Source organism: Triplophysa rosa, linkage group LG5 (genome assembly GCF_024868665.1).
Source record: "Triplophysa rosa linkage group LG5, Trosa_1v2, whole genome shotgun sequence".
NCBI classification, from domain to species: Eukaryota; Metazoa; Chordata; class Actinopteri; order Cypriniformes; family Nemacheilidae; genus Triplophysa; species Triplophysa rosa.
Window position 1 is genome coordinate 10718375 of NC_079894.1, and position 7396 is coordinate 10725770.

General features: G+C 35.7%; 1 long non-coding RNA gene across 1 annotated transcript; it reads left to right on the forward strand.

Moving 5' to 3' along the window:
• Nucleotides 1–493: 493 nt before the first annotated feature.
• Nucleotides 494–7396, forward strand: LOC130554654 (uncharacterized). Its single transcript, XR_008963005.1, has 4 exons — nt 494–630; nt 4411–4574; nt 6116–7152; nt 7350–7396. It is a non-coding gene; the product is annotated as an uncharacterized LOC130554654 (long non-coding RNA).

Sequence of the window (7396 nt, forward strand, 5' to 3'; positions counted from 1 at the left end):
CAACACTGTTAGCATTGACACATCAACCATTATGAACATTGGTTCAATGGTTTTCATCTGCTCTCTTGCTATCTAAGGTAACTAGCAGATGAGTTGAATCAGGTGTTTTATACAGGGACACATCTGAAACATTCTGTCAGGGGGTTCCTGAGGATCAGGATTGAGAACCCCTGAGGTAAACCACTGACTTGATTTGACTTGAGACTTGACTTGCTCTCACCTCTGTTGATTGGGCTTGGGACTAAACATCTTCAGAATGATCGCTCATCCTGATATGAAGTGTGTTTGTAACATTGTGTGTATACACTGTAAAAAAAAAAACGTTTTACAATCCTTAACTGTGTGTTTCATGGCAAGTCTTGTCAAATTGTGTTAACAAAATAACTGATATTATTTATTCTTCATTCATTCTTGCACTTTCACCTGAACACACATACCACCACATGTACTCTCATATCCATGCCCAAGTCCTACCCCTTACAACAAACATCTGCACATTTACCAATAACTCAAGGTTTGTGGGTGTGTTTTGTGTGTTTGCAGTTGTATTTAAAGCAGCAGACGAGTCTCTCTCTATCAGACTGATCCAGACGTCCATCAGATCCACTGCTGTCATCCACACTTCTCCACGTGAGTACACTTACACACACAAACATTTCTTCAAATCAAAGTTATGAGCCAGTGAACAAACCAGAAGTGAGACATTTCCTCGTGTTAGGACCACATACATGACAGAACAATCTACCGTATGGAACGTGTTTGGGGGAATAAACACACACAAATATGACTCATACAGTGTTTATGTGTATATAACAACAGAGCATAAATCACTTGTTCACTTGACGTGCTTGTTGTCAATGTTGTTGATGGTTATATAAGAATGGTTTGGAGAGGTGGGAACAAGTCATTGTTTTGCGAGTCATGAGTCTCGAGTCTTTGCATTCAAGTCTTGAGTCAAAGTCGATTTGGACTCGCCTCTCCCTGACAACCCATGAATCAGTGTTCAAAACTGTTATTAAAAATGTATTATATTATTATTAATTATATTATAAACAAAATTATTTGTTTTATTTCTACTAGACAGTTGTCAAAACTGTTTTAAAGCATCTGCTTTTATTAATGCTCAAACGTTCTTTATAAAACTTTATAAACGTTCACAAATGTTCTTTTCATTGTCTATTAGAAATATGAACAATCTGACAGGGCTGTGGGAAATTCTAGTGTAGTGGAAAAATATGTATTTGAAATACAAAATCAGAGGTGTATAGTACTTGAGTATTTTACTCTCAGGGATCAAGTATCTTTACCCAGCCAGCAGAGACACATGGGCTCAGATGGGTTTGATGTGGGCTGTCTTCTGGGTCTCAGCCGGTTTTGTCCGCGGGTTCCATGTAGGCCTCACATGGGTTAGCCCAGATGAGATGAACACTGCTTAGTGTGCATACTACAGGCTGCTCAATGTGACACTGAATGTTAATGAGATAATGAAGTGATAACAAGCAGAATCACTGATGGACACAGAAACAACAACTACAACTGACTTCAGCCACAAACACCATTAACATCTTATTTATATTATTGAGAATAAACAGAGTTTTTTCTGTTCATGTTTTACTGAAAATAACTGGTTTGATGTCATCATTATGGTGATCAGTGTTTGTTTTAGTTAGGCACTTTGACTCTTGACTTTTTTAATGTTAGTTTTCCTGTGACTGCGCTGAGTTTGTTACGGTGAGGGACTCGGGAGAAAATAACATTACATGCTGTTCATTGCATTATAAGACTATCATCATTTAGCGGGTTAATTTATTGACCTTTTGAGTGATTAATACATCAGTAGTAATTATAATAACGGCAAGTAATTAAGAAAGCACTGCACAGCTTCATTAGAGACAATTGAACATGTGTTAAAGTTGACCAAGCACATTAAAATCCTGCCGTCCTTTCACACAAACAGACATCAAGAATCCACATATGAACCTCAACAACAGTGAAATGCTTCATGCTGCAATGCATTCTGGGAGCCACAAATGAGATTTATATGACACATTACACCATGAAACATGTTACCATTGTTGAGATTCATTTGCTGATTCTTGATGTTTCTGTGTGAATAAACTTTGAAGGAGTTGAAAGTGTTAAACGTTTTTTAAACTGACATTTACTAACTGAAGTTGTGCTTGCTCTCATCTACGATAATAAATTTAAAGTAGTATAAATTCACTCTCATAAAATTCTTCCATAATTTTAGTAAATTCACCACAACATACTAATTTTGAACTTTGGAAATATATTACTTCCATACATTATACAGCATGGCATATATCAAACTGTTTACTCAACTACATTTGAAAAGTACATGGCAATTTTTACATTTTAAAAAGTACATTAAAAGTCAAAGTAATTTACTCAACAATCATTTTACTTGAGTACACGTACGATAGTAAATTTGTTATGTACTTAAGTAGTAAAGGTAAAAAAACATTTATATAAAAATATTGCATGAAATGCAGTGGAGTAAACTATATATGTATATGCTTCATAATGTAGTGAAGTAAAAACTTCCCCAAAGGAAAAACACTAAAGTATATAAAGATACTGGATAAATGTACTTGAGTAAAATACTTGAGTACTAAACGCCTCTGATAAACTCCTCCAAAGTGTCCTGTAGAGTTTCTCTCCAACCCTTATCAAACAAATCAAACACACCTGAACAAACTCACCAACGTCTTCAAGATCAAGAGAAACTCTGACAGCAAGCAACCATTGAATCTATCTTCAAATGTGTTGATATGTCAATATTAATGGCATTTCATCAATATCACTTTGTACCCGCAATTAATGTTGAAAAAATGTTGACATTTCATCAAACCACCATTATTTTGATCAGTGTTTGCTTTAGTTGAGCTCTTGACTCTTATTCAGTTACTTCTCATTACTCTTTAAGTGCTTACAGTGTTGATTCTGTAAGAACTCGTGTGCATTTATGAAGTAAGAGACGGTTTAGAGTTGAGCTGGTGTAGAATACTTGTTTGGTAAATCTGTAATAAAGATGAGAAATGACACAAAATAATGTTGAAGCTGATCTTTCCATGACTGATTGAAGTGTTCTGGACTACAAGAGTTAAGTAACGGTGACAAAACTGACAGGCTTAGACATCAACACTCATCATACAAACCTCAACAATGGTGACAATCATCAAAGTAATTCAGATAAACATATAAACTGCAATGCATGCTGGGAGTCATGAATGAGTTTTGTAATATGATGTTACCCAGCATGCAATGCAGCATGAAGTGTTGATTGTCACCATTGTTGAGTTTCATACACTGAGTATTCATTTGTAATGGAGTCAGAAATGATCTTTTATAAGGATTATTTTACTTTAATCACACGAGTTTCAAACACTAATAAAACATCACACTCATGAGCAACAGACACCCTTACAACAATACTACCAACTGAATCTACTGGATCTTGGTTTTCGTAGCCTCAACATATTTCAGCAGACAATGCAAATTTGACATTAAACCACGAGAGTCAAGAACCCAACTAAAGCAAACACTGATCACAATAATGGTGGCTGACAACAAAACATTGAAGAATCAACAGTTTTTAACATTGATTCAATTGTTTTCATTTGATCTCTTGTTATCAGGGAAGCCACATGCGGGTGTGTTTGATTTGTTTGATTAGGGTTGAAGAGAAACTCTGGAGGACACCGGCCTCGAGCAGGGGTGGGCATGTATTTCAAATACAAAATACTTAACCCTTAACATGCACAGGGCCCGTGGGCGGGTTAACGCTTAATATTTGTTTTAATTTAGTTGAAACTCACCATCATGGTGATCAGTGTTTCCTTGAGTTGAGCTCTTGACTCTAGATGTTTAAACTTTGAATTTATTTTGGCATTCTGTAACTGTGTGTTTCTAAAATATGTTTGTTTTTTCAATGCTAATAAGAATCGAATCACATGATGACGGTAGCCAGCATCTCGTAGCTTGAATCACATATCCCACATGGATTGTGTGCTTATCTTCCAGCGGAGAGGAAGAGGAAATGCGCGTTGTAGAGTTGTTTGTCCATTTAGGGCTGCTGTACAAAACATGGCAGCGAATTCAATGTATGTAGGCCCGCTCTGTATGTAGATATAAACAGCTTATTCTAAGGTGTTACAAACATAACGATTCATTACGTAAGGTCTTTATACACCTCTGAAGAAATAGTTTTGTATATTATATTGCATTTCTGTCAATAGATCTTCTTAAAAATGCTGTATTGTTCCTTTAAGAGTCAAGAGCTCAACTAAAGCAAACACTGTCACAGTAATGGTGGTTTGATGAACCTGTCAACAATTTTTCAACATTAATTGCGTGTGAAAAAGTGATATTGATCTAATGCCATTAAAGCTACAGTTTGTAAAAACCAGCACTCGAGGGCGCACGATCAAAACAACAATGGCGTAGCTTGATGACGCTGTGAAGGAGCGTGGAATGATGGGATCTGTTGTCTTCAACTCCACCGCTGATGGCCATCAATCAGACGGGAACGAGAAATCATGTTAGCGGATGAGGTAAAGTAATAGTTTTATAAATGTTGCGTATAATTGTGGTCCATAAATAAGTGACTGCTCGAAACAAGCTAGTGGCTTGCTAGACGCTAGACACTACTTCCGCATTTGTCCACGACACTGTTGTCATGCGGTTTCTACGTCAGTAAAGGCGGTAACAAAGGGTACCGCGGATATGACGCCATTGACAGGAAACATTTGAGATATTGTTAAGTACTGAACAAAATATATAACGCTGGCCTAGTGTTTTTTTGATATTTTACTGCAAAATTGTTACAAACTGTACCTTTAACATTGACAAATCAGCACATTTTAACATTGATTCAATGGTTGCTTGCTGTCAGGGTTTCTAGTGATCTTGAAGATGTTAATGAGCTTGTTCAGGTGTGTTTGATTGGTTTGACCGAAACTCTGCAGTACACCGGCCCTCGAGGACTGAATCTGATCACCACTGATAGAGAGAGAAACATTTAAAACATTCTGGAAGGTGTGCCCCGAGAACCAGGATTGGGAAACATTGTTCTATACATCAAAACGCAGTAAAACATGTACCACTAAGAACATTATAATGGCAGTGAGTTTAAAGTCAACAAGTTTGTTATGCCAGAGCATTGACATACTTAGAAATCAACACTCATCACACGAACTTCAACTATGGTGTCAAACCTCAAACAAATTCGCAACCGCAATGCATGCTGGGAGTCACAAATGAGTTTGTTACCCAGCATGCATTGCAGCATGAAGCTTTATTTGTTGATTGTCACCATTGTTGAGTTTCATGGGCCGATTCTTGGTGTCTCTGCTTGTCCCACAGAGACTATATGTGACTCTGGATCACAAAACCAGTCTTAAGTAGCACGGGAACATTTTTAGTAAAAGACAAAAATACATTGTGTTGGTCAAAATTATCGATTTTTATTTTATGCCAAAAATCATTAGGATATTAAGTAAAGATCATGTTCCATGAAGATATTTTGTAAATTTCCTACCTTAATTATATAAAAACTTTATTTTTGTGAGTGGATGGTCTGCCACAGTGCCCCTGATTAACAACTTCAAAGGCAATTTTCTCAATATTTTGATTTTTTTGCACTCTCAGATTCCAGAGTTTTAAAGGGTTGTATCTCAGCCAGATATTGTCCTGTTCTTACAACTCATATATCTATAGAAAGTTTATTTATTCAGCTTTCAGATTATGTAAAAATCTCAATTTCGAAAAATTGACCCATAAGACTGGTTTTGTTGTCCAGGGTCACATATGATAAATATATTTTTGTTTGAGTTTTGTCAAAAGCGATCTCATCTATTACTCACACTGACACAATTTCAGAATGGTGTGGCATCACTGTGATTATTGCACGGGCTCATGTGTTGACTGGGTTGTAACTGTAATTTTGTGAAATACTGTAGTTGTAAACTAATTCTTTATTAAAAAGAAGTACATTTTGTGAGCTCTGTAAAATAATTTAACACTGTTTTCTCTTTCTTTCTCTCTTTTCTGACATCACATATCTGAACATTTGGAATATTTATTTCCATTAAAGAGTGACACTGAAAATGGGTGCTTCATATTGGTCACAATTTCAACAAACTAAAGAGGAGAATAAAAGACTCCAGGAAGAACTGGATCAAACTAAAAAAGAAGAAGAAGAACAGAGAAAAGAAAACGAGAAGAAAACGAGAGAACTGGATGATTTTAAAATAAGAGCAGAAGAAAAAAGAAAAATTGATGAGTACAACAGAGCTAGAGAGCAAGACGAAAAGAAAAGAATCCAAGCAAACAAAAAATGACGAAACAAACCGACACCTAATGTGCAACAACCTAATACAACAGTACATAGGGACCTTTAAAACGGCTATACATGCAAGATATTTGTTTTTTATTTTGAATCATCAGCGTTCTTGATTTTCTTGTTCCAGAAGGATGACAAATTGTGTTTTCTCTGCTTCTGTATGCTTCTGTAACTCCTAGACATCATCTGGATGCCCTTCATTTAAAGCATTGTATTTTCTTTTATGATGTGTTAAGCTGTATCGCTGTCAGATGCTGTTTCCTTGTTGCATTGGTGTAAAAACAACAACAAATACAAGTTTGTATGGCCATTCACCCAGTAATTAAAGAAAAAAAAATTCTGAAATCCAGACCAGTGTGCTTTTTTTAGTAATTGTGCTTATTCTTATTTTGATAAGAAATTATTCAAAGCTTGAAGCATGCAAAGATCCTCTATGTCTGACAAAAAAAAAATCTTAACGCATTTGGCAAACAACATATGTGGCTGTGAAACACAAATACTTACAATATATTTTAAGGACCAGGTTTGTTGTTGTCCATTTCTATTTTTGTTTCATTTTAAACAGTCTCAGAGAAGAGTTAAAGTGTAAAAGAGTTACTAATTAAACAAATTCATATTTACACACATATAATTTATGTTCTAGAAAGGAAAGCCATATTTCAGAACAGAGGCCATAACCAGCTTCATCAGAAACATGTCCGACAATGAGACCATTGAACTGTCTTGTCTTGGCCGACCGTTTCAGTTGGGAATGCTGTATGACTGCAGAAAGGATTCTCTCATTCCAGGTAAAATCACAACACGCTAATATAAATATGAAATAAAACTATCCAAATAGACCTAAAAGGAGAATGTATGAATACTCTTGAAGTTACTACTAAAATATAGGCCAAAAAATGCACTTTAAGAAAAATGAGATAGTATTTACATGTTTCCATACATAGTTCTTGGCTCAATTTAACAGGCAATAATACTCTTTTTAAAGGAATAACTCTCTGGGACCCCAAGGTGCTGCAAAATAATATTAATGTA